The sequence below is a fragment of the Mus pahari genome, chromosome 5 (genome assembly GCF_900095145.1).
Source record: "Mus pahari chromosome 5, PAHARI_EIJ_v1.1, whole genome shotgun sequence".
Lineage (NCBI taxonomy): Eukaryota > Metazoa > Chordata > Mammalia > Rodentia > Muridae > Mus > Mus pahari.
In genome coordinates, this window is record NC_034594.1 from 125,111,226 (window position 1) to 125,138,308 (window position 27,083).

The window sequence follows — 27,083 nt, forward strand, 5'->3', positions numbered from 1 at the left end:
TTCATGTCATCTCGTTGGACTCTTCAAGACGACTGGCCGTGGAGGAGGCAGGGTTGTCTTTTCAAGCCAGGAAGAGTGAGTATAACAAGTGCCTAAAATCACAGAAACCAGTAACTTTCTAACTTGTCCACTTCTTACTCCTTGATGCTTCTGGTACTTCCTCTTCTGTTGTCCAACATTTCAAATGGCTTTCCAAATTCTTCTAAGTGAAATTCAAGACCAGGGTGGGTCACCTCCCACAGTAAGGGGAGTGCCAACCTAGGCCATATGTTTGTGACCATCCGGGGCCACAGGCCAACCTCTATTGGAACAGAACATGGAAAATGGTCAGGTTGCTGGTCTCCGTCCCAGGACTCCTGCAACTGTCCTCAGCAGGGAGAACTGACGAGCTGTCATCTCAGCGAGCTGTCTCTGTTCTGGAGTCTCAGATTCTGTTCTAGTCCTTTGACCGAAGGACAAGGAGAGGCGAAACGACTTTTCAAAGTCACTTCTAACTCGTGGCAGAGCCGGTAGCAAGAACCCTTGCCTCTGTCTGCCAGGTGAGTCTGCTTAGCACATAAAGCGCTTTTGCTGAACCATGTCCATCTCTAGTTCAGTAACCCACACCTGACCTATGCTCTAGAAACTAGAACTGCCACGCCCAGAGGGATCCACAGGAAGGCAGACCTTACCATTTGTAAATGATCCCTCCAAGAGTGTGAAACCAAACAAAACAACCAAACAAAATCTCTCATGGCCAAGTTCCTAATTAATTTCTAATCCAGAGCAAGGCTCTGGGGCATGGAGAGAAGTACTCTAGTTCCCAGGCTGCACTGTGAAAGCTATATTGAACTTCATCAACTGCACATCTCACCTAACGAAAATGATGTCCAAGGGCTGAAAAATGAAACAGCAGAAGTTCCCTCTCCCCTCAGAAGTGAGAAGGGCTTGTTAGTGATCTCTCCTGGGGAGGTGTGCACAGTGTCTCTTTAACCCAAAGAAATGATTCTACCCAAGTCCCCACTGGTAAACCAATGAATTTATTGTGGTCACTTTCAGGAACTTAAGAAAGGGGTTACTTAGAGGTGTATGGGTGACTCAAGGGCCCAGTCCAGAATGAGTGAGGACTCCTAAAGGCTACGCCCCACAATGGGGGGACCCCAGCTTTGCCTCAGGCAGCTTTGTAGAGGAGCCTCCTCCTTATAAACCATAACCTTCTAATCTTTCCAGCCTTGAAAGCTTCCTTCTTCTCCTCGGAGTCCCTCTTGTCCCTCTGGGAGGGAATGTCTCCATTTGGAGGTAAGAGACATACAAAAGAAGGCAGGATGATCAATAAACCAGTAATCAGAACTATCTATTTAGTTGCTAGAGCATAAAACTTACAAATGGCACTCCAAGGTTTTAACAAAAGGCCAATATCAACACTTTCTTTATAGATGCTACATAAAGCTATTTGAGAGCATGAGATTGAAACATGAGGTTGGAACAGTTACTGCCAACTGATAGCCTGGTTAAGCTTTTGATTTTGCATTTCTAATAATATCCCTACCACCAGGAGACCTTGTCCACTTGGTTCAGGTCTATCCCATCAGCTGTGGACCACAGACAGTGAAATTCCCATAGGAAGACCAATGTGATATTTACAACCCAAAGCCAATTTCCTAGCATCTAACCAAATTGACTCATTGAGCAGTTATTTACTTCTGGTCCAGTGTTGGGCTCTACAGGGTGGAAGGAGACAACTCTACAATTCACATGTTCTACAAAAGTCATCTGCAAGTCTGTCAGACCTGTGCATCACATATCACGCAGGGAAGTGTGTGCTAATACCCAGGATTCACCTAGACTGATGAAGAAATATCTGTGGTGTCTGCCCAGAGGTGCACAGGGAAGAGGGACTTTCCTTCCTCCTTCTTCCTCCTCTCTGGATCTGACATGTCCCCTTTATGCTAGTTGGCTTTTGTCAATTTGGCACAAACCCAGACATAACTGGGCAGAGGGGATCTTAACTAAGGAACGTTTCTGTAAGGAGGGCCTGTAGGCAAGTATGTAGGACATCTTCTTGATTAATGATTGATGTGGAAAGCCCCAGCCCACTGTGGGGACATGATCACTACAGGGCAGGTAGGTGGCCATGGGTGGCATGAGAAAGCAGGCTGAGAAAATTATGGAGAACAAGCCACTAAGCAAGCACCCCTCCATGGCCTCTGCATCAGGTCCTGCCTCCAGGTCCCTGTCCTGACGTCCCTTAGTGATGGACTGCAAACATTAACAGAAACAAATCTTTTCTTCCCCACATTGCTTTTGGTCCTGGTCTCAGTCACAGCAGCAGAAAGTAAACTAGGCCATCTGTCCTCTCCTTTTCACGTCCTTTATTCAGTCTCCTTTTTTATTTACAAAATAGAAATAAGAAAAGCAGGCCTGAGGAGACGCCTCTGCCACACACAGCCATAGTTTCAATGATAGCAACACTTTTCTCCATAGCTCTAGGAATAAGAGTGAAGATGCGGGGAGCTGTGACTTCATTTCCTATGACAGGGTCCTGTTTGTCCTGACACTCAATGCCTCGGCCTCCTGGGCATACTTTAGAGACTCTCACCTGGTATAGTGAGGTCTGGCACCGCCACTGCCGAGACTCACTGCCAAGCTGCAGAGCAGACCAATATTCTCCAGACTTTACACACATGAATGAACCTAACAGAACCAACTCTGACACCATCCGCATGCCCACACAGGACAATGATGCTAACCCAAAGCAAATTCCTCGCTCCCAAATTTGCAGTCACTCTGAACGATCAGATTTAGCTCAAATGAATGCTAGCATTGACTACAAATACATTGTCATCTCTATGAGGATTTGAAGATGAGCTTCACCCTAGGAGTTGGGTGGTAGATATTACATTTTTCCATTCTTTGGCACAGGGGAATATTTGCTGTGCTAAGGTCCTATCTGTTAGGCAGGTGCACTTCTACACGCCAAGCCCTAGATACTGGCTCATGCCTGCCCTCATCAACAGAATTGTTGTTAGACAACCTGGCAAAGATACCAGGGCATTTCCCAGGTAAAGCTAGACTGCCAATGCTCAAGAATTCCCCCCTGTATAGGAGCAGAAATAGCACAGTTGTCCAGAACAATGATATATTTGTACCTTATAACTGAGTTCTGTAACCAATCAAGCTTCTTCAAGTGGCTGCAGGGAAACGTGGGGTCAGCTTTGTAGACTGCCTTTGATGACCTTAGGCAGGCCTTACACTATGAATTTCTAGATATGAATATGCTAGTCTTTCACATCACTGATACTCTATGGCATTTTTTTAGTTTTGTCTTTATTATTATGATTCTTTAAGAAACAAATAGATAAGGATAGTACAATCACTTAGTTGATACAGTGTTTGCCTTATAAGCTTGAAGACCTGAGTTCAATCCCCTAGGACCCTTGGTTTAAAACAAACAAACAAACAAGGACAGGCTTGCTGCTGTATACTTGTTACTCAGTGCTGAGGAGGGAGAGACAGAAGATCCCCACTGCTTGCTGGACAACCAAGCAGCTATCCTACTGACAGAGTCCTAGTCCAGTGACAGACCCTATCTCTAAATCAAAGGAACAGAATTTGAGGTTGATCCCTATGCTTGAACACACACACACACACTCATACACACATGCACTCACACTCATACATACACTCATATACATACACTCACATACACGTACTCATACTCATACATATACATACTCATACACACAGAGAACAAATAATATTTAATAAGTGTCTAGGCATAATTTATTTTACTCCTGCTAAGGGATGACTACCTCCCGTCCGAACATTCTCAAGCACAGAAGTATGTTCTAGACTGGAGTCCATAAGGTACATCTTCAAGTACACATTTCTCACACAAGAAGTCCCACTGCAGAGAAATGACTTACCATCTTTTTCAAATGATTGTACCTGAACCTGGTTTCATTAGTTCTTGAGAAAAGCTTTGTTGTATCTCATTGGAATGATATTTAAATGTGGGTGACAAAAAAAAAAAAAGTAATTAAAGTAAACAGAAATCTAAAGACCACCCAATGATATAGTCACCACAGAATCCATCACCTACAGGCAGACAGGAGTAAACTGCAAACAAATGCCCCGTTTCCTTGGAGGGTCCACACGATGATGGACAGCTCTATCAGATAATTTATAAATGTGCAATCACCTTGCGAATTTCCCATGGGTGGCATTGGCATCAGGAGAGTATCAGGTAAGTTTAGCAAACCAGGCGGGCCTGGACTAAACTGGCTTATGAAAGGAGTAGGCTCTGAGGAAATCACATGGTCAGCACTCTCCCCTTATGTGGGATGCTGGATGCTGGATTAAGTGAAGATGTCACTCACTCTCCAGAACAACCAAGGGATCCACAGGTGTGAGAGCATCAGCTGCTCAGCAACTTACTCCAAACAACAAATTAGCATCCTCTCTTGTCACAAATAAGAAGCATCCACACTTGTCAGTCATGAACCAGGGGCACCCTCTGGTCCTGCCCAGTAGACCTGCAGAGCCTCAAAGCAAGGTTCTTAAAGCAAGTCCACTTAGCACCTAAATCCTGGAAACTAGAGGGGCCCTCAGATCTGGGATTTGGTCATAAACTGTCCCTTAAGTAAAAAGATTCAAATTTAAACAGACATATTATCAGTAAAATACAGAAAATCCTTGAGGGTATTTCTCTAAACTGGAAATATTTCATTTACATTACTTATGTAGGGTTCTATGATTGCCCAAGAGAAGAAACATTAGTTGACAGAGATTTTGAGAAAAGAAATATTTTTTGGTAAATTAAATTTTCATTGTAAAATAACCCCCCCCAAAAAAATAGAAGAAAATCTAAAACTTGATTGCAAATCTTGTTCAATACCATCACAAACCATTAGTAAGTTTTAGTTATATAAAACTCATTATATTCCATTTCAATTTGCAGAAATGTGTACACCTGGATATGAACTGACTCCGACTGTTTCAAAGCTACACTAAACCTTGGGCTATTACAAATTTGCCCACTCAGCATCTTCAGCAGTTAGGGTGAAGGCATAAAATCCTAGATCTATTAAAAAATCATCCTGTATATCCAGCTAACATTCCCAAGACAATTCCCAATCCCTTTTAGCATCTTATCTATACTATTATCAAACATTGCTTCTGATGCTGTGTTTCTTAGACAAATTATTCACAGGTCTTTTAGCTTACATAGTTTTTTTTTTCCATCCATATCAATAAAACTCTGAAATAAGAAGTAAGTTGCAGCTTACTTTTCTAGATAATACAAAACTTTTTTTTCCCTAGCTGCTTCTGCTAAAAAGTATTGACTGTTCCCTTCGTCCACAGTGGAAGTAAGAGATGGAAGTTGGACATCTGCCTACATTTTGTGTCTATAGACTACTTTGGCTGAAGGCACAGAGCAGTCATTGTCCTTAACCCTTCCTCTAGAATCACCTTGGATTCCAGGAACTTCAAAGCCTCCTAGGACAGACCACCCAGCAGATGAAGGTAATTACCCATTGGAGAAAAGCTAACCCAGGAATGCCTCCTGAAAACCAGCGTATCCCCACAAGCAATAAAGACTTCCTTATTAATACTAGTTTTAATTATGGGTATGGAGAGTGGTCAGTGCACGTGAGCGCCTGTGTCCACAGAAGCCAGGGGGCATCAGATCTAGAGATGGAGTTTCAACCAAACTCAGAACCTTTTGGATCCTTCTCCAGACCCAAAAGGGCTTCTTTAACTTTCAGAACCAGAACGGAGAAAATGATCAACCAGACCCCACCTTGACCGGAACCGCATAAGTATGCAGTTTCTTCTCTAAAGCACACATTGGTAGTGGGGTGATGGGCTTGGGGGGCCCCTTTACTTGTTCCTCTTACAGATGCTATCATAGTGAATAAAATCTTCTGCTCTCCAGTGCCCACTTCTTTAATTGTGTACAGGGGACAGTCTGTTGGGACATCTAGAGATAGTACTTTGCCATAGAAACTCTGTTATAGATGTTATTTTAAATTTTTAGATAAATTTTATTTCGGTTCATATTGAAAAAATAAATTTCCTAGCATCTCTATAACTTCTTCTCCATAGAGAATGTTTAATAGATCACTTTTATTTCTCATCAGCTTGCCGATATTTCATCCTTTATCCCCATTCTGCTGTATCTCTTTCCCTGCCCTTACACAAATTTATATAAATGCTTTGATTCTCTTTTGCCAGTAGCTTCTCTGCTGTACTGCTAGGGGAAAGGCATAAATAAAAGAAAAGTCAACTGGGGGTATGGCTAAAACCGTAGGATATTACTCAATAACTCGGAGTGGTAGGATATGAAACAATAAGTCCTTGGGGCTCCTAGAGTCAACACAACATTTAATTCTATATTTGTCAAGCCCACTGTGAGCCTGGTATGGTGCTAGGTGAGAGATGAGCTACCCACATAGGCAGGGCAAAGCCCTCACTCGGCAAGAAATGAATTGCTGTTCTGGCAGGAGTTGTAATTCATGACCAAGAGAATGATAATACTCTGGCAAAGCCCACTTTCTTTCTGTTTGAATTTGCCAGGACCTGTGAAGAAACCCTTCAATCTGGGACACAGGGGGGGGGGGACAGAAGTTGCCTTTAAATTCCACTGAGCTCATTTCCCGCCGATTTCCCCTCCCCTTCCTTTAAGTCCACAGTCCACATTCCCATCCTCTCCTCTAGGATTCTCACTTTGTTTCATTTACCTCCTCCACATAGTGTGAAGAGATTTCTTCCTACAATAGGGAAAGATCAGAATCAGATCCAGCAGAGAGGAACCTAACCAGCAAAGAACAAAGGATAGTCTGTGGAGTGGGGGGTGGGGATGCGGCTGGACCAAGGCAGGAAGCACAGCAAGATCCCATCAATCTTAGGCAACCTCGGGTTGAGGCTCCCCCAAATTGCAAAGGATCTGTTTCTGTACACTGAGTAAAAATGAAGGGAAACCAAACCAAAACAAACACCAAAAAATAAAAGTAAAATAAACAAAAACAAAAGCAAGCAAACAAAAAGACAAAAAGCAAAACCCAACCAACCAACCAACAAGATGGCAGCGTTGGGTGCTAAAGAGATGACTCAGCAGTTAACCGAGTACACTGCACTTACAGAGGACTAGAGTTAGGCTGCCAGCATCCAAGTCAGGCAGGAATCAACCGCCCAGAACACCAACTTCAGAGGAATCCCATACCTCTAACCTCACCTCTAACCTCACCTCTAACCTCACCTCTAACCTCACCTTTAACCTCACCTCTAACCTCACCTCTTACGTCTGTGGTCACCTGCCCCATGTGCACAAACCATCCCTGAATCCCCTCCAACACACACAGAATTTAAAATTGTAAGTCTAAAAAGAGAAAATGGAGACTGTTGGGAACTACCCACATCTCACCTTCCTCCTGAAATGGCCCTAGGGTAGAAGGGCACTGCCATCTAAGCCCACTGGGTCAGGTGAGAACAGCAAAAGGCACAGACTTTCTGTGAGAGCACTGTAGCTTAGATAAAAGGCCCCTAATGGGTTGTTTTTGTTATGCATAAGACTTCACCTGATTGGGTTGTAAGAGAAAGCTGGTGTAATCTGATCATTTCCAACAGCCATTTCAAATGTCAGAGAATCCCCTAAGGGTGATAGAGCCTCCAGAAAGCATGCTTTTGCATTCGGTCTAGCTAGCACTACCCAGGGATCCCTCTCCATAAGAAACTCAACAGGTTTTTGTTGTTGTTGTTGTTGTTGTTGTTTTAAATCCCTTTTTGATAGAACTTTTTTTTTTTTTTTTTTTGAGATGGGGTCTCTCAATGTAGCCCTGGAACTAAGTAGACTAGGCTGGCCTTGAACTTACAGAGAGTCTACTACTTCTGCCTCCTAAGAGCTGGAATTAAAGAGGTGCACCACCATGCCTGGTGACAGTTATCATTTACTTTATAGTTAAATTTAGCAAAGCCCCAGGTCCTAACAAATGACCCCATCACAATCCACTCTTGATTTGGATTTGAATGAGAGAGAGAGAGAGAGAGAGAGAGAGAGAGAGAGAGAGAGAGAGAGAGAGAGAGAGAGGTCACAGCACAGCCGCAGTGCTTTCCAACTGCTATGGGGAAGCTGGGGTCCCTTCACAGGCAGGAGCTCACATCATTAAGCACAAACCCTCCGAACTCTGTGCCTGCTGCGGAATCAACTGACTGAGATTTTTGGGTTCAATCAGCTGCCCATCTAGTCACTGAAAAGTGATGTTTCAGCTCAGTATTTATGTTTAATTTGCAGACACACCACAACCAAAAATAAGCCATTTCCCACTGTGATGTAACAATATTAACATTCACACACTTCCCGGTTTTAATAGAGCAATTTTAATGTTTTACAAAGTGTACTGAGTCATCTACCTACTCAGCAAGGAGATGCGGGAATTGCTGCCATTTCTATTTAGTCTTCTCCTCCCTGACTCCCTGATCTTAATACTACTGGTCTGTTAATCCTCCAACTACTCTGAGTGGTATCAGTCATTTGAGCTAACAAGGTTAGAGGCCAGGTTAATAAGATGTGAGAACCAGAAGCCAGACTCCCAGTGCTACCTGATGGCCTTTAAACGCTCCTTCTCTCCCAATATCCATCATCCCATCTGTCCAAACAGTACAAGGACCAGACCCTGCATTTGTAAACTCTTCCTTCCATCATGACTCTTAGTGCAACACATGCACACACAGACACACAACACACACTCACAAACAACACACACACAACACACACTCACAAACAACACACACACAACACACACAAACACAGACACACAACACACACAAACACACAACACACACAAACACGGACACACAACACACTCACACACAACACATACACACACACACACAATTTCTACATACTTGATAAAAAGGTACCTATGTCATATATAACGCTCATGTGGCATCTCAGTCGCTATGTATAGTTTGCCAGAACTATACATATATATCATATCCTGTCTTAAACATTCTTGTCTGCTTTTCCTTATTCCCACAAAAGCCATGATGCTTCAAAGGGAACAGAGATGCATTAAAAACCTCTTTATTAAAACTATCAAAGCAACCCAAGTTGCTGTATTGTGTTTGCTTGAGAGGGAAGCATGTCTGTTTCTAGATGAGCGTGCCCTGGGTTAGCAGATGCACACACTGTACAAGTGAATGGAGTGGAGCTTGACAGGGGACTGATTCATTTAGCTTGGAAGGAAATGTCAACTGGAAGATTTTCTTAGTTTTTCACATTAACAGCTACCAAATAAATGTATATCCATTCAATTACAGGAAATACCATTTACGTTTGTATTTATTTTTTTCCTCACTTGTTTTGAACACATACAACATGATAACCACAGTTCTATAGCAAAGATTCAACTCCATGAAGCAATCAGGGCGTAGGGACAAGGACAGAGGGGAAAGGCTCGTTTACATGCATCCACATTTGAACCAGTCTCCACAAGGCTCCCTTACTCCACACAATGGAAAGGGGTCAGAATGAGGCGCAAGTCTTTCCTGAATAGCCCTCTAATGGAGTAATCCCTAGGGAAAGCATCCTGAATGTATTTCCTACATTGCAGGGATGTCTTCAGACCCTCTGAGGCAGGCACTGCTAGTCCAGTGAATCCTCTCCCCATTCCTATCTTCCTTGCCATTTGACAAGTAAGCTGGCCACACCTTCCAATAGAAATCACACTTCCCCCAAAACAATACTTGATCATACATATAGGGTTGCTTTTCCTTCTCTGTCACTGGCATTAATCCCTGGCCCTCATGTGAGTCCTATCTCTGTGACATTTAAGAGCCCCAAAAGGGTCCCAGAAATGGGGAGTGCATGGTCTGACAGTGGGCCACAGCCAGGCTGGACCTCCCAGGCTCTTCCTTCCATCTTTCCAGGCTGTGGCTCTTCGCAAACCATACAAGTTTGCTCAGGGGAAAATGTGGTTAGTTTTTAACTTAGATCATCAGAAACAGGATTTTTTTTTTAAGTGGAAAAAAATGAAGATTTCACCTTCGCACAGAGCAAAGACTATCGATAGTCTGTTTCCTTATACTTTAACCTAAAGCTGACTTGGCAGAGACTTGAAACAGTGAAAATGGTGGAAATATACAAATATGGCTTGTCAGTCATTCTAAAAGAGCCTCTCTTGGTCATCAAGAACCTGCAGTTCACCAGAGATGAGAAGGCATGAAAGGCAACCACCATTTTCACCCCTACCTCGACTTTCTCATTGTGATTACAAGACTACAAGACATTATCGCCTTCTGCTGATGCTGGGGCTTGAACCTGTGCATCCTATGTGCTAAGCAGGCACTATAGCACTGACGTGCATCCCTAGTTTTTATTTATTTTTTTTCCACTTTCACTTCCTTGAAACAACTAGCATACCAGTTCTCAGGGAAAGAGGTTCAACAGCCACAGGGGCATGAATCAAAAGAAGGGACAGCAGTCCCAAGTAGTTCTCCTGTCATTTCCACATAATTTCTGGAAGTCATAATCTCTGAGTAAACCAGGTTCCCTAGTAACCAGATGCTCATTTGAATTTTCTTTCCCATCCAGCCGCCCAGTCCCCCTTGTCATCGGTGGCTGCTGATGGAAATATCAGTAAAAGGGAAGAGTAGACCTGGGGACCCGAGAAGATACACATCTGTACCATCAAGCCAAAGTAAGAATTACCAGTGCTCTGCTTTTAAAAAGACTGCAATACCAAAGATAAAAGATCAGGAACACATCTAATTTGTCATTGTAAGTTAGAACGTGTAGGTCGTTTAGGGAGCAAGAAACTATCATAGGAACCACAACTTAACAAGCTGGAGAGAGTGGTGGAGTTCATACCTAAGGAAAGTTGGGAGCTCAGGCTAGTCTTAGAGATGTAAACCGAGCAAGGCTTCCTATTTAAAAACAAGGAATCAGACACAGAGACAGAACCACAGAACCACACCCACCACATCAACAAATCTATGCAAGTCAGAGAGGCAGAAAACAGCCACTTAGCAACGCTACAGTGAAGCAAGCCTACAGCTGATGTTTAAGACTCACTTAGATATCACAAAGAGCTGCTCCCAAGAGACTGGGGGATTTCCTTGTCTAAAATTTTAGGAGGTAAAAACAGAGACTTTCTGAGATGGATGTCCATCAAGCAAAAAGGGAGAGGAGAAGCTGAAGCATTCAACAGAGAGAAACGGGGCAGAAGTTAGAAGGTTCTGGAACAGAAATTATGAATGTGGATCTGGAGGCCAGATAAACTTGTGTTAATACTCCACCATGTGCTTCCTGCGTGACTTCAGATAAATCGTATATCCTCTTGGGCATCAGTTTACCAATCTACAAAAGGGAACCCATGTCTGCTTTTCCACAGGGCTGCACTCCAAGCTAAGTGAGCTCCTGTAGACTAGCTCCTGTGTCTAGCATATCACAAGTGCTTATTAAGACTTTGCTTCGGAAATTTGTTCTCATCAGTCATGGTTGGTATGCCTATAATCCCAGCCTCTGGGAGGAGGAGGCAGGAGGATTAATCGCTCCAGGCTAGATTCTGTTACATAGTGAATTTGAGACCAGCCTGTTGTACATAAGATCCTGACAAGGAAGAAAAGAAGAGGGAAAGGGGAAGGGGGGAGGGAGAAAGGGAGGATGAAGAGACGGAGGGAGGGGTAATCTACTCTCACTCAAAAAAGTTTTACATGGTCGTGATAATTTATTTTTCTCTTGCTTAGTATGGAAGGACCAACAAGTCTGTATATATTGTACCTGTTGATGACACAGTCCCTTGTGTATATATACTACATGAGAACACATTTCCTGATGCTTGGCACAGAAACTAAGTGCAAATTTTGCCTTCAGTCTTTCATACAATTGTGAAGTCATTGTTGTGACATTAGAAACAACAACAAAAACAAAACAAACAACCTGGCAGCCTTTCTCCTGCATAAATTTACTTTGAGCTTGGCTTGGCCTCTGTGTCTGGATTCAGGTCACTGCTATTTGGCTCCTCTTTTGCAAGGAACTAATCAATAATCCATGTATATTTTAAATGAAAAGCAAAACAAGCATCAGTATGCCCATCTCTGGACCATACAAGGACCCAGGGAATTTCCCACAAGCCCCTTGCCAAGCACAACTTGCCTTCACCCTGCAGCATCTACAGCTTCCACATTCTATCATCATCATCATCATCATCATCATCATCATCATCCCCTTGCTTTTCTGATACAGCTCCCTGCACACAACTCTCTCATTAAACAAAAAAAGGCGCATTGACTAAGCATTTTTGAACTTCACCTAAATGGCGCCCTACCATAACGTCATCCCATTTGGCTTTCCTCCCACCTCAAACATTACAACTTTAAAAGCATGCAGGCTTGTGGGAGGACAAGACAACAGGGTACTACAGGGTGACTTACCAATGTATAGGTTACTCTCACTACTGTTTGTATGAACACAGAGCCTCCTTACTCAGTGTGCAGTTGGCAGAGGCGTCGGCCATTTCAAGAGTTTTGCTATCATGAACAGCCTTGCTCCAGGCATTCTTGCACACGTTTGGCGGGCGGGGGGATCTCGTTGGGAAATCAACCCAACGCAAATAAAACCTGGCAATGCTGGTATGGTAAACTGATGTCACTGCTACCACTCCAGCCTTGCCGCATACTGTAAAGAGAACCCATTCTGGTTTTCTGACAGCTAAGAGAATAATGTATTCCAAACTGCTTCCCATAATCCCTGCATCAGTCTGATATCACCAGCACCATAAGCATGGCCTCTCTGTTCCACGTCTTTGCCCAAAACATGACAGTGACAGATCTGCCAAGCATGAGACAGCATTGTACCATGAATGGTTTTAATATTAAAATATATTCTACATTCACTATGGTTAAACAGCAGGGTACTGGAGCATGAAGGGACAGAGCTGAATAGAAAATATAGAAGTACAACTGATTACTTATGGAAATTAATTCTATAATTGGGGCCTATCTAAAACCAATGGACAAAGATGGACTTTTAAAGCAGGGGCTTGCAATACCCGGATAACCGGGTTGGAAGAAGAAATTGGATCCTGTCTCCACACCATCCACTAAGATAAACTCATAGTGAAAAATGATCAACAAAATCACACAACTCCTAAAAGAAAGACGACAATAGGTGAATCTCTCTCCATGTCTGCACTTTCCAAAATGGCAGCTACCAATCACGCATGGCTACAGAGTGCTCGGGAACTGAGTATTATTTGATTTACTCTTAACTAAATGAAATTGAAGTTCAAACACTCATACTGAATTCAGTTACTGGGAAACTCTCCAGCGCACTTGGGACACGGTTACACGAAAGTACTCTTTTTTAACTGCAAATTGTGAAATCTAAATACAGAGCAAGTATTTACAATAAAAGCTTAGTATGAAGTTGAGCTACGTCAAAAGTTAAAGCTCTAGGACAAAAAGATGCTCGGAGGTCGAGGCCTCTTGCTGCTGCAGCACAGGTCCCAGGCTCAGTCCCCAACACCAACCAACGTGGTGGCGCAGAGCTGCCTGTACTCCAGTGCCAGGGGTCTGATGTTCTCTTCTGGACTCCAGGGGCTCCTGCACACATGGTTTACATAAATACACACATACACATCCACAATATTCTTTTTAAATCTTTTTTTTTAATTAAAACATACACACATGGTCTCAAAATGTTCAGTATGGGCAAGTATGATCAAAATACATTCTACATATGTATGGAATACAATGAAACTTATTATTTTTAAATAATAAACACTAATAAAACTTTAAGCATCAATAATTTTAAATACCGATTACTTAGATTACTTATTAAAATAGCATTTTTGAGTTAAAAGAAATGCATTATTATAATTAATCTCATCTACTTATTTACCATAGCTACTAACAAATTACACGCATGGTTTATATTACATTAATTACATTATATTATACAGTATTACTTTAAAGCCTGGAAAATAAGGACAGTGTTTCCAAAGTATGACTCAAATCCAGGAAGCAATAAAAAAGACAAAACAAATCATTTATATAATGAATAGTGCAATCAGTGAAAAGGACAAACGATAAACTGAAAAAAGCTCATAAACAGTAAGGAGTCACATCTCCACTATAAGGAGAAAGGGAATATAGGAGATGGTCCATGGGGTGGGGGAGGGGCAGCTGAGCCCAAATCAGGGAAGAATGCAAGGCAGCTCATTGTAGAAGGGATACAAAGGGCTGGGGTGAAGCTCAGCAGAGAGGATGCTAGCGCATCTAGAATTCATGCAGCCATGGGTCTGATTGCCAGCGCCACATAAAACTGGGCAGGACAGTGTAAGAGCTGTTACCCCAGCACTTGAGAACTGAAAGCTCAAAGATCAGAAGTTCAAAGTCATTCTAGGCTACAAAGACACAGGGACACAACAGCCCCTGACTCAAGGTGGAGTTGGGTAGTGAAGTAGATAAGTATATCATCACCTCTCGCTATTCAGTTAACAAAAATACTAAGGTTTTACAGTAATCTACTGGTGGGGATCTGAAAATACTAAATGGAAATGGCCAGAAGTATATAATTCATGTTTTTAGTAACTTATTACAGCATAGTGTCACAATGGTTTAATTTTAACTTCTTACTATGTCTAATTTATAAAGTTTGGTATAATTGGCCACGTCAGGGTATCCACTGAGGATCTTACAGCATCCTTAGGGCAACAGGGGACCACAGCATTGAGCAACGCCCCAAATGGTATTTATCCTTCCACCCAATGACTCTACTTAGAACCTATCACAAAGATAAACCATTGAAAACTAACAGATATTCACAAGGATTTCCACTGTAGCCTTGTACACTCATGGTTTTTGTTAGATTTGCAACTAAATCCCCATCAACAAAAAGAAACCACTCCCCACTTCAATGCAAGCGCAGAAGACTAGAAGCAGCCATATATAATCAAATGATTAATTTGGATACTTTATCACCACAAAGTCACAGTTGTACGATGTAATAAGAAAACTCCAAAGGGATCCCTCAAATAGACTATTAAGTGCAAAGAGGAATGTATAAAACTACAGGGTGCTGCTGCTTCTCCTAAAAGGAAAAAAAAAAAAAGTTTGATTACCTAAACAAACTTATGTATAGATATCCACATACGCAAATATGGGCATATAAATTATCTCCACCTGCACATATGCATATGTGTTTTATAACCATATCTTAGTGGATATGTATATACATATATACCTTCCTAATTCTTCCCACTGAAAAAAGAATCAATAAGGCCTGGAGGCAGCAAGAACGCTTGATAGCTAGTCTCGAGTATCTAAACACCACATACCCTAACAAAGTTCGGAGGCACAAAAGAAAATGCAACTTAAAGCTGAAATACTTGATAAACCAGAAAGTGATGAACCTATCAATGACTTCCTAATCCTGTCAAGCAGTTTCAGAAAGCAATATAAAGACTCTCCCACTGGAAAAACACAGAATGAGTTTCAAAACAAATAACCATCTGGAGGCTGAAGCAGGAGGATTGCCAATTGGAGACTAGCCTGGTCTTCAAGCAAGACCCTGTCTACAAAAATAAAGTACAAAACTCAATAATCAGGGGACGGGGGGTAGATAGAAACTGTATTGAAATCCATGTGTTCACAATGATATTTACATAAGCAATACAGCTACCTTACTGGTCTCATTATTTTGAACATTAATTAAAATAGAAGGAAAGAAACCAATCGTTAATTATCCTGAAAGACATATACTTCAAGGTTACCAAATGGTAGATACATTTACTGAGAGAAAAATCCCAGCTAGCAAGTGCAGATAAAAAACTATCCTAGCTTTATAACCTGTTCTACAATGGCGGTGACCCTCAGTGGCTTGAAGGGCCTGGGATTAAGTCTATTATGGAAGGAGCAGCTTGACAACAAAATCCAGAGTCATCCATTAGAGCCTGGATAGAGTCCCCTCACCTCACTCACCTCACTCACTACCTACGAGACATGAGTCAAGGCCCCTTCTCTTAACTCCTCCCCAAAAGAAGCATGGTGTTTATGACCACTCTTGTGGTGTAATAGAATGTGTACCACATTCCATGTGGTAAGCAAACAGTGTGCAGGAAAAAAAAAAAAAACAAAAACAAAAACAAAACAAAACAGGAAAGAAGAGGATGTAGAGATGCAGCCAGAAGAGTCACAGAATGCAAAAGCCTCACAAGACACAGTCTGCTCTTCAGCAGACAAACCCTAGGGAAGCAACCAAAGAAGAGCTGCAGATAACAAGAAAGGAAGCCAACCGATAAAAGCAGACACATCCCTCCATTGCGAGCATCGCTTAAAAAGCAGACACATGCCTCCGCTGCGAGCATCGCTTAAATCCTGAGTGTCACCAAGGAATCACTGAAGAAGAGGAAGGAGGACAAGGAGGGGAGGGGGAAGAGAAAGAGGAAGAAAGAAAGAAAGAAAGAAAGAAAGAAAGAAAGAAAGAAAGAAAGAAAGAAAGAAAGAAAAGCAACCAATCAAGAGAATTTGCTTTTGACATTTGATATAAAAAGAATTATTGCTGAAAAGTTTTTTTGACTTTTTATATTATTATTATTTTCTTTATTTACATTTCAAATGCTATCCTGAAAGTTCCCGAAAGCCCCCGCCCCTGCTCCCCTACCCATATTGCTGAAAAGTTTAGGCACGCTAATGATAATTATGGTAACCATGTCTCTAATTATGCTTCAAAAAGAAACACAGGTAAGGGGAATGGGCAGAGTAGATAGAGGGTAGAGCTGGCAAGGAGTTGATCATTTAAAGCCTTATGATGGAGTCAGGGAAGATTCTGGTCTCATCACAGCATCCTGTTATCCACAAGGCCTTAGTCAAGGGCTCAAGTGCCCTGCCTCTCAATTGTCCCCATCTATACAGCAAGAGTAAGAGTAACTGCTGCAGCTAGCTATTGCAAGCACTAAAGAAGAGAATGTATATAATGCTCTCAGCACAGTACCTGCGAGCAAAGCAAACACTCAGTACGCCAGCTTCAATTAGTACTATTGCCAAGTACTGCCACTGTAAGTCACGATTACAAGCTAGAAGTGGAGGAAGCTGAACAGAGTCTGTTGAATGCAAAGCTAATATATCCTTCCCACTGTATTAGGATGCATCACCCACCTCTACCTTTATTTAGCTTCTCTGCAGAGACTGAGAACAAGAGAATGAGAGTCTAGATGGGCTTCCCTATTTATACTACCCGTGGTTAATGACCCCCACTTCTCAGCCTCCACTTCAGGGAAGGAGACAATTAGCCATCATTTGTGATAATGTTGCAACTGTGTGGTTAGTCTTAATGGCTATTCATCGGCAGGACATATTTTTATCCCCTTATAAATCAATACACACACTCATAAATTCACAACAATTAAACCTTGTGCTGTTTCATCTTCCTCCAACATCCAGCCCCAATTTGTTACCACCTCCTCGGGTGCTGGTATAAGTTACAAAGTAGCAAATTCAGAGTCTGAACAGACAAACTAACACAGAGATTGAACTTAGGCTTTGCATGAGGCAGAGCCTTGCACAGCGATGGCAAGTTGCCAATGAGTTGGGGGGTTTTTTGTTTTTGTTTTTGTTTTTGTTTTTTTAAGAATTAGAAAATATTTGAGACATTCTTTAAAGAAGTAGATATTCCCAGATTTCTTTAATAAGTGACATCACAAATCCTGAGTAAAGTTGATCAGTATTATTTTACTTCTTCATGCAAGAATTCTGATCAACACCACTGCTCAATCTTTTCTCTCCCTCCTTCCCCCAACCCCCTCCCCCGTCTCACAGACACCTCTCTTGCCTAGTTTGTTTGCTTCTTTGAGACCCTCTATTTTGCAACTTTCTCCTCTGTCCTTTCTATCACAGTAAAGATAAAGGCTGGAGTTTCCCAGAACTCAATGTTCTGCTCCTGGATACTTTCCCAGGGCAGTCTCATACCAAATCACAATAATATCTTTTATAATAACATTTCATTCATACATGCACATACATACATATATACATACACACACACACACACACTCTCACTCTCTCTCTCTCTCTCTCTCTCTCTCTCTCAACAAACGTGCTGTTTCTCCTCTCTATTCGATAGGATTATTTTTAATAGAGAAGGATCAAAGAGATACAATCTTGCCCTCATGTGCTTTTTAACCTTGGGTTGGAGTGTAGTATTAATGTTAATCCAAAAGTCACAAAAAATGAGCACATAATTGCGACACTGGGGTGATAAACAAAGGAGGAGTCGCACGGTACAGTAAGGAGGTAGAATGGAGGGATTTAACCTTGCCATGGAAACTGCAAAATGATTCCCTAAGAAATGATGACTGAGCTGAGAACAAACCTGTCATTCTATCCCGAACTCTCTTCTGAAAGCCAGGCCAGAAAGTCAGCTACCTATTAGGCCTCTCTGCCTAAAAGAACAGACAGAGCTAAAAAGTGTATTTTAAACTGACTTGGTAACTTTTCTTTAATGTGATCCATTCAGAAAACATTAATTAGCAGTTATCCTTCCTCATTTTCCCCACAATTCTGTTTGTTTTGTTTGTTTTGTTTGTTTTAAATCCCTGACCTCTCTGCCTTGGCATCCCTGACTGGGCAAGCATTAACAGAAAAGGCTGCTCGCTCTGCTTTGACCCCCTTTAGTCTCTTCTCTACACTCCAGAAAAGACCATGCAAAAAATAAGCATCTTCCCACTGCCAGTGCCTCCCACTGCTCAGATGCCCAATCTCTACCGCTAACTCCACACCCTTCATGAGCCTCAGCTTCTAGCTCTCCATCCCTGGGCAAGAGCCCTGCCTCCTCAGTACCAGGGGCTCTTCTGCCTGCAGCGACAGCTTCATCTCCCAACTTCCAGACCTGTTTGTCCTAAAATGCCAGGCTAAGAGTCCAGGAATGCACAGAATGAGAAAAATAAAAACCTATCAAACCGCATTTAGCTGTCCAACCTGAGACTTGCTGAGGCGTCATGGGGTCCTGTGCTAGCACTGTGAGGCAGTGAGAGTAAACCAGGACTCTTCCCAAGGAAAATGGGTGTCCTGTAGACCTGTCTGCCAACTCAAGTGCTTTCTTATCTCAGCTCCCAAAGCACCTTTGTGTATTCACCACAGACCATGTGTTCATATATCAATTCCCTGACTTGCCTGGGACCTACACAAAGCCAGGGCCAGACCTTTTGCTCTCCGTATCTCCGGCATCTCCTCAGTGCCAGGCACAGAGATGACACAGAGAGCTACCAACAAAGGCAAATGTTTGCTCAATAAATTATTGGAGCAAATAATAACCAACAACAACACTATCTTTCCCAGTGCAGACTAGACTTCCTCATTTAAAGAGAATTTTAAATGGGAGCACCATTTTCATTAAAAAAAAAAAATCCAAGCCTCAAATCAATTATTAGCTGTCAATCAACCAATAGCTACTTACACAACACAATCAATTTTTCTGGCTCAGTGGGCAGGACAGAGGAGCATTTATTTAGCTGGGACTAAGAAAGTACATACATGATGGATAGGGGATATAGCTCAGTGGTAGGTGGGCTTGCCCAGTGTAACATCTTAGGTTGCATTCGCTATACTGAAAAGAAAATTATCTAACCTAAAACCAAAAGTAAGAATAACATATGTGCTTGAGGAATACACAGAAGGTAAAGAACAAACTAATCTCACAGCAGGAGTTCCTTAGAGCTTGAAGGATCTGAACTCATACTTAAGAAAGGGTTTCTTTAGTCTCGGGAGAAACAGCAAGAGGGAAGCCATCCCACAGACAGGCTAAGAAGGCCACAAAAGTGAGCAGGTATGTTCTGGGGAAACTGTCTTAGAGAGTCCTAGGTCCCTAACATAGAAAACAGAACACTGGATTTTCAGATGTTCTGCAGCTCACAGAGATTCCTAGATGGTGAATTCCTCCATCACGGCATCTGTGTGAGATGCATAATGAGGTAGATGCTGCTTCGTCCCTTACAACCTTCTAATCCTAAGAACTGCTACATGACTATCATAGGAAGACTGCTTTCCACAGAGCTTGCAGACAGAACTGACGTCACCTCTAGGCATTCAGGAACCAGGTCTGCCTCACTTTACCTGGGTCCTACAGATCTTCTTATGAGAAGTCATGTGACCCCAATGGAGACAATGAATGCGGTCTTTCTCCTCCACAGCACCACATCCCCTCTTGGGCTGTTACGAGACCCACTTCACTTACCACCTACTGAGAATGGGTATGAAAAAAATGCCCCCAGTTTGCAGGGGAAACAATGTACTTCTCAGGCAGGAAAGGCCGTTAAGTCACCAAGGGAAGTGGAATGTATGGGTTCGATGATGAACTCAAACCACTGCACTATCTGCCACCATCAAATAAAACAGAGAGCCAGTGGAGAGAAAACACTTACTTAAACCCAGTCTCCCTGATGCACACCCAGTGTCTAAGCTGTTTCTCAAGTCCAATTTCCTAAAAGGGACAGTCCCCGAACTAACAGGTCAATGGCTTATACATGTTTGGCTTTTTTTTTTTTTTCCTGGAGCTGAGAATCAAACCTATGATCTCCGACCTGCGAGAAAAGCGCCCTACCGTTGAGCTCTGTGACATTTGCCGGGCTCTACTCCGTAAGCCTCTGACAAGATGTTTCCACTCACCGGCAAGGCCAATGTCGACTACAGATTTAGAGGTGACATCAGCAATGTAGCTCTTTGCTACAGATCCCTCTGCTTGGCATAAATGTGTCTCAGGTGCTTATCACACTCTCATAGAGAACTGTAAAATAACAAAAAATTAGCGGGGAGGGGAACATGGCTCAGGTTACAGCAGTATTTATTTAACTAAAGGAGAAGGCAAGGTAAAGAAGATAAAACGAAACCGTTCTACCTGGGATTAGCAAGGAGAATCTGGTACATGGTAAACCCTTTGACTGGGGCTCTTATGTAAAGCTGTGGAGGGCTTCCCAAGATCTGTTGGTCAGGTTTCTTAAAATCAACAGTCATCATCAAGGTAGTTTCCAGCAGAGGATGGAACCTCAAGTGAATCAAAGAACTGTGATGCTCTAAGTACTTCTAAACAGCCTAGGAGGTTTTCAAAATCAACAACCGCGCCGTGGAATCGATAAGTGAAAACCAAGTCCAAAAGTTCCTGAACTTCGAGTGCTCTCATTCCATCTATCCCGTGAGGTATGGCATGTCTGGCTGTCAATTCAGGAGTGCTGTAAACACATCTGTTGTGATGGCAGAAAGGCAGTGAAACAGGCAGAGACAGGTATGTACAGGAAGATCTGAGGCTTGATGGGGGGTGGGGGGGAGTGGGAGGAGTAAGGAGGTGTGGGGTAGAGCAGGACTCAGGCGCCCCTGGGCAGAGGGGAGGGGCCTGGTTGGAAGCAGGAAGTCCCGCAGTTGGAAGGCAGGTGGGAGGAACGCAGAGAAAGTGGCTCCAGAGATGTGGTTAAGATAATAGGGCAGCCCATTCTCAAAGAAACCTCGTGTCTCTCAAGGTACAAATACAGTGGTGGGAAGAGAAAACAGAGGGGTTGTGAGTGAACATCTGCGGGGAGGGGGCAGGAAATCATCGAAAAGCTCCAGGAAGGATAGGAAACCGAAAGGAATACTTGGCAGAGAAACTGGAGGTAAGTAAGGCCAGCCTGAGAGGACAGATTTCTGAGAGAGCCACAGGATGCTGGGAGCAGGAGTGAGCTCATTGAACTGGGCAGGGCTCCACGTTGCTTTTTTTTTTTTTCCAGGTTATTTTGGAGGAAGCAGCTGTGAACCTAATAAACTGGGAGTTGGGAATTCTAGAGCTCTCTCTCCCAGGACCTCACCACCAGGGAGACACCAGCATGGAAACCCCGGACTTGCTACCACTGTAGCCTAATGTCCAAGACTATTAACGTGTAAAGAACACCCTAAGAGATGGCAAGAGGTATTGGTATTGGCTGAGCCCCTCCAACAAATGATGAGGTGGCAGGAGAGAAGGGCTTATCAGCTAGGGAAAGCATGGCTATTCCAAATCAGATGACCCTAACTCAAGGGTTGAGATAATTTAAGGGAGCATCTTGTTCTCCCCGCATCACTGATGACCTGATGGAGCATCCTGTATGTTCCAAAAACCCCACCCCGAGGCATCAGACACTGCTGTTAATAAACTAGCGCTCGGATTTATTAAAAACTATGTCTGCATCTAATGTGTTTCTCCAAGGTCTTAAACACATTACAGACCTTAACTAATTAAGTTAATTCCTTCAGTTTGATCACTATTTGAGTGACTTCCAAGTGCAAAGTAGTACACCGTGCCAGCTGTCATGGGGGCTTCTGAGACGAGCAAGACAGCCCTGCCTTCCCGGAGCTTGGGCAGTGGTTTGAATTCAGACTGGGAAAGCTGCACTCCTTCCCAAGGGTAAGGCACAGAGCAACTTACAACTGAGGAAATACAGTCTTCCAGCTACACATTTGTAGGAAAGTCGGGGCTCGTATTAGTACCTGGCAACTGCAGACACTGCTGTGCTGCGTGTGTCTCCATGTTTATCCTATCCTGGTTTACCCCCAAGCACCCCCATCATAATTGCATAACCGCAGCATGTTACATTGTTTCTTATTGCAACTGTAACTTGTAAAATTAAACTTCAGAGCTGAGACAGTCAAGCTAAATGACTACCTACTTTAAAAATATGTATATGTATAATTTACATACCACTTCAGATAGGTTCTTGAATTATGAGCCCTAAAAGTCAAAACTGTCACTGTTTTTTAAAATGCAGATGTACTATTGCAGTTCTTCTCGCAAAAAGGCTGTATGTGTGTGTGCGCACGCGTGCATGCTGTCTATTGCAATCTGCTTTTTAGAATTTATCAAGAACCTATCTAAATACGATGTACTCCCCCCACACTATGGAGTAAAGCTCAGAGCACCATGAGATAGCTTAAAATGAATCTATTTACTAAAAACATATTAGTAACATAAAATTATTTCTACTTGGGTCGGTGACATGGCTCATCAGATAAGGGTGCCAGCTACGAAGACTGGCAACCTGAGTCTGACACCCAGGACCTCTGCCCTCTGCACACATATGTACATGTGTTCCAGTACACATACTATAAATTAAAAGTAGAGGATGGTCAGAGACGCCCTGAACACTCACCATGAACACTGTGTGGGGTCTTCATACCTATATCATTTCTCTCATAACCCTCCATGCACGGTGTGGTGCAGCCTATCCTATAATCATTTCCAAAATAGTAGTTTTGAAGTGCTGTGCTTTTTCATGAAACCGAGTCTAGCCCCTCCATGATCAGAGTGAGTCCTTATTTACTAGATGTCGGGGTTGCTCTACACAGTCAATGTGTTCCTGAAGAGTTAGGGGCAAATCAACTTTTACGTAAAAAAAACACTTTCACATTAAATTGCACTGTAAGAGCAAATGTGCCAAGTCTCACCTCTGGCTGACAATGATGCTGCTCAGAAGGCTTGCTGAAAGGCTCCAGTTCATCCCCATGCACAGCCTCAACCCCAAAACTCTGGTGAGTTTAGGTTTCAAGAGCTTAGCCATGAGGAGAGGCGGAATTAAACAGTTTAAACCACTACCCACAGCCTGAGACTTCAACACACAGCAGGAGGAAAATTACATTCCTGACACACAAAGCGATGCCACGCCCCCTTTAGACTCAATTCTAACAGCCCAAAGGAAAGCAAGGCATTGTATTATAAGATAGCATGAGCAGGGCATTAACCGACAGTCTTCTTTCAGAGTCCAGACAGAATTATCATAGGCTCTCCTTTGAGCTATCTTCAAAGTAGTGATTGAAGAAAACTTTGAAGGATAGGAAAGCCCCTTACCTTTTTATTCAAACATGCCTGTCACTAAAGGTGTTTACATGGCTATTGACACACTTAGGTTCCTCTATATAAATGTCTCCTGCATTCTTTTGACTTAAGGGAAAAGCACAGGGGCACAGCTTTTGACAACTTCTCTGATAAGGAATATGCAGTAGAAGTGGCCACACAAGAGCCTAGAGCAAGCCATTTTTCAGGTACAACGTTGAGCAGAGCTTGCTCAATGCCAACCCAACACAATACTAAAACGCCTACAGCCTGGACATGGTACAAGGTGTGAGCCATCTTTGTCCTCGGTACCACGTATCAATCAGTCACAGACAGCACCCCTGAACGAGGACGTTCTTCATTCGTATCTGTGACTCTTACAGACAGACAGACAGACAGACAAGAGCCTCAGGTGTTATCCTCAGAAACTTTGTCCGCCCCCTTTGAGATAGGATCTCATTAAAACAGTTTGTACAGTGCCCTATCGGTGTCCAGAGATCCATACAAAATGATTAAGGGGAGGAGGCTAGGGAAGAGGTAACAAGAAAACAAAATTGTCAGGGTTTTGTTGTTGTTGTTGTTGTTGTTGTTTCAACTTGGAGTGGAAACTTTTAACCCTGAAAAAGGAAGAAGCTAAGAAGAAGCCGGGATCCTTCTAGAATGAACTTCTCCCTGTTGAAGGATGTGGATCCTCTCTACCAACCACACAGTCAGTGGAGGGAGGGCAAGTGGGGGTCTATGTTCCAAATTTGATGGGGGCGTGAAGAGAGTTTATATTCCAAGTGAGCTTCGAGCTAGAGGCCAGAGGCACCTCCTCAACCCTCTTGAGACATCCTGCCACCTAAGGGGTCCAGAGCACTCGTGTTTGTTTCTGTGCTTGAAACCTAGCTCACACAGTACCACACACTAGAAGGGATTACATTTCAACGCTGCGCACCGGATCTCAGAAGTACTAGTGCCAGCATTTAATGCCTTTAAATGTGCCGGGCTGTTCCATCCCAGGGACCCTTCTTACTTGTTAAGTAGGGGGACAAAAGCAGATGATGGAGTCCAGATGAATTTCCAAATCCCATCATCAATTGGATTTCTCAACAGCCAACACTGCATGTACTCGGTTAACCATATAACTCTGCTCTAGAAGTACAAAGGTAGGGGGTGTAGAAACCCCCAAATTCTGCACCTTGGACTTAACAGACATTTCTTAAATATCACCTAATCTTCCTTCCCCCCATCAGAACTGAAGTAGTCCGGGCCCACCCCACCTATGTTTGCTACCTCCTTGTACATCCCAATTCTAACAAACTCAAAAGGTTATTCTCATTAGGTGGAAAGTGAACAGCACCGCCTTGAATTGGAAGGTGTTTCTTATAACCATTTGCGTAATGAGATTCTTAGCTCCTCACAGGTCTAAAAGGGAAATTAAAAAAAAAAAAAAAAAAGTTCAGGGGATCTGTGGCCAAGCGGCCCCCCTCCCAATGTCTGAGTCAGAGGAGCTCATCTTCACTGAGGTTCTGGTTGGTCAGGGCGTATCACTTTCAGAGCTGCAGAGCAACTGAACTTATGGCTGTCTTCCAGCCACACAGAGCTTAAGCTCTATTTTAAAACACTCTTCCGAACTAACAGGCGATGGAGGTATCTCCTAGGCTGTCAGCTTCCTACTGGAAACAAATCACTTCCCTCAAACTGTGCTTGCTCCCTCAAGATTACTGCGTGTCTGGGTGTGTATATTTTTATCTTTGGCCAAGCAACTCCACAGGCAAAGATAGGCACCCCCAAATGTTATCAACATGCCTGAGCCATTCAGAGCCTTCACAAGAGGAATGAATGGGCGATGAAAGCTCTTCGGCCTAAGGACTTCTCCCACACACACATTACAGAGGGGTATAAAAAAATCTCTCTCTCTCTCTCTGGAGGGAGGGAGGGGGCAGGGCGGATGATAGGGAAGGACATTAAGCAGCAAAGGCAGCCAGCCTAGCCGCCGCGGCACTTCACGAACTGCCTGCAGAGGGGAAAGGAATCTATCTGCTCATGGAATACAACCAAGCACCCTCCGGCTGCCGCGCAAGGGCACGAATAATAAATACACCCAGGAGGACAAGCAGATGTACAGAAAACAAGCCACCCCGAAAAGGTCAAAACTTCAGAAATCTCGGGGATCATATCCCCCACATATACGCATCCATCAGTGGGAACCAGGGAAGGGACTTGGAGACTTAACCAAAGATTCTAAATTTGGGTGTCTTTTTTTTTTCCTTCCCAGCTCCTGCTTGCAAAGTAACAGTGGCTACAGGCAAAGCTAGAGAAGAGCAGGAAGGCTGAGGGCGGCGCGGGGTGCGGGTGGGAAGGGAGGGGTGTCTCACACCAGCCACCCAGGCCTCGATGTGACGAAAGTCGTCAGCAGCCCTAACCGCATCCCAACCCCTCCACCCTGCAAGCAGACGCCCCCCTCCAACTCCCCCAGCCTGGCTCCGGTCCCTTGCAGCGAGCAGCCCCAGCAGCCCCGCAGCGGCAGCCCCAGCCTGAGCAGAGCGCCGGCAGCACCCGGATCGCGGCTCCCATCCCTTCGGCAGACACCCCGCAGGCCTCCCTCCTCGCCCACCCGGGATGCCCAGCGCGCCGGAGGTGGCCCCCGCTTACCTTGGGCGCTCGCGGGGGGGGGCTGAAGGTGGCAAGCCCCCCGCCCCCCGCCCCTGGCCTCCTCGCCTCTTCTCTTCCTCCCTCCTCCACGTCCTCCTCCTCCCTACAGTGTGGCCGGGGCTCCCCCTCCTCCCCGCCGCCTGGAGTAAAAGCCGAAAACCCCGGAGCCGGGCCCGCGTGCGTGCGTGCGGGAAGGCGGCGCGCGGCCAGCTCTCTCCAGTCACTGAGCGCGGCGCGCGGCTCGCGGCAACTAAAGTGTGAAAGAAGCGGTGGCCGCGGCGGCCGCGCCACGGAACGGCCCCCCGGGAGTGGGCAGGGAGCGAGCGGGAGCTGGCAGACTCGGAGCGAGGAGGGAGGGGACCTCCGCGCCCAGGCGCTCACTCGAGGGGCGGGGGCAGCCAGACACTCCCCCGCCGCCCGTCCCCTCCCCTGCCCGGCTCCCGCGCGCGGCCGGCTCTCCTCCCCCGGGGCGGGGCCTGCGGAGGCCGCCGGGCGCGGCGCTCGGGGAAGAGGGGCTGGGCAGCCAGGGCTGCGGGGAGGGAGGAGGGTGGGCTCGCTTGTGTCTGTCTGTCGGCCTGTGTGTGCGTGCGTGTGTGTGTGTGTGTGTGTGTGTGTGTGTGTGTGTGTGTGTGTGTGT

General features: G+C 44.2%; 1 protein-coding gene across 1 annotated transcript in view; it reads right to left on the reverse strand.

Annotated features, from left to right (window-relative positions):
* Window positions 1–26,824, reverse strand: part of C5H1orf21 (chromosome 5 C1orf21 homolog) — a 199,792-nt gene extending 172,968 nt beyond the window's left edge. Inside the window, exon 1 of the mRNA XM_021198472.2 lies at window positions 26,447–26,824. The gene's annotated coding sequence lies outside the window, so the exon portion shown is untranslated. The remainder of the gene's footprint in view (window positions 1–26,446) is intronic.
* Between the last annotated feature and the right edge of the window lie 259 nt (window positions 26,825–27,083).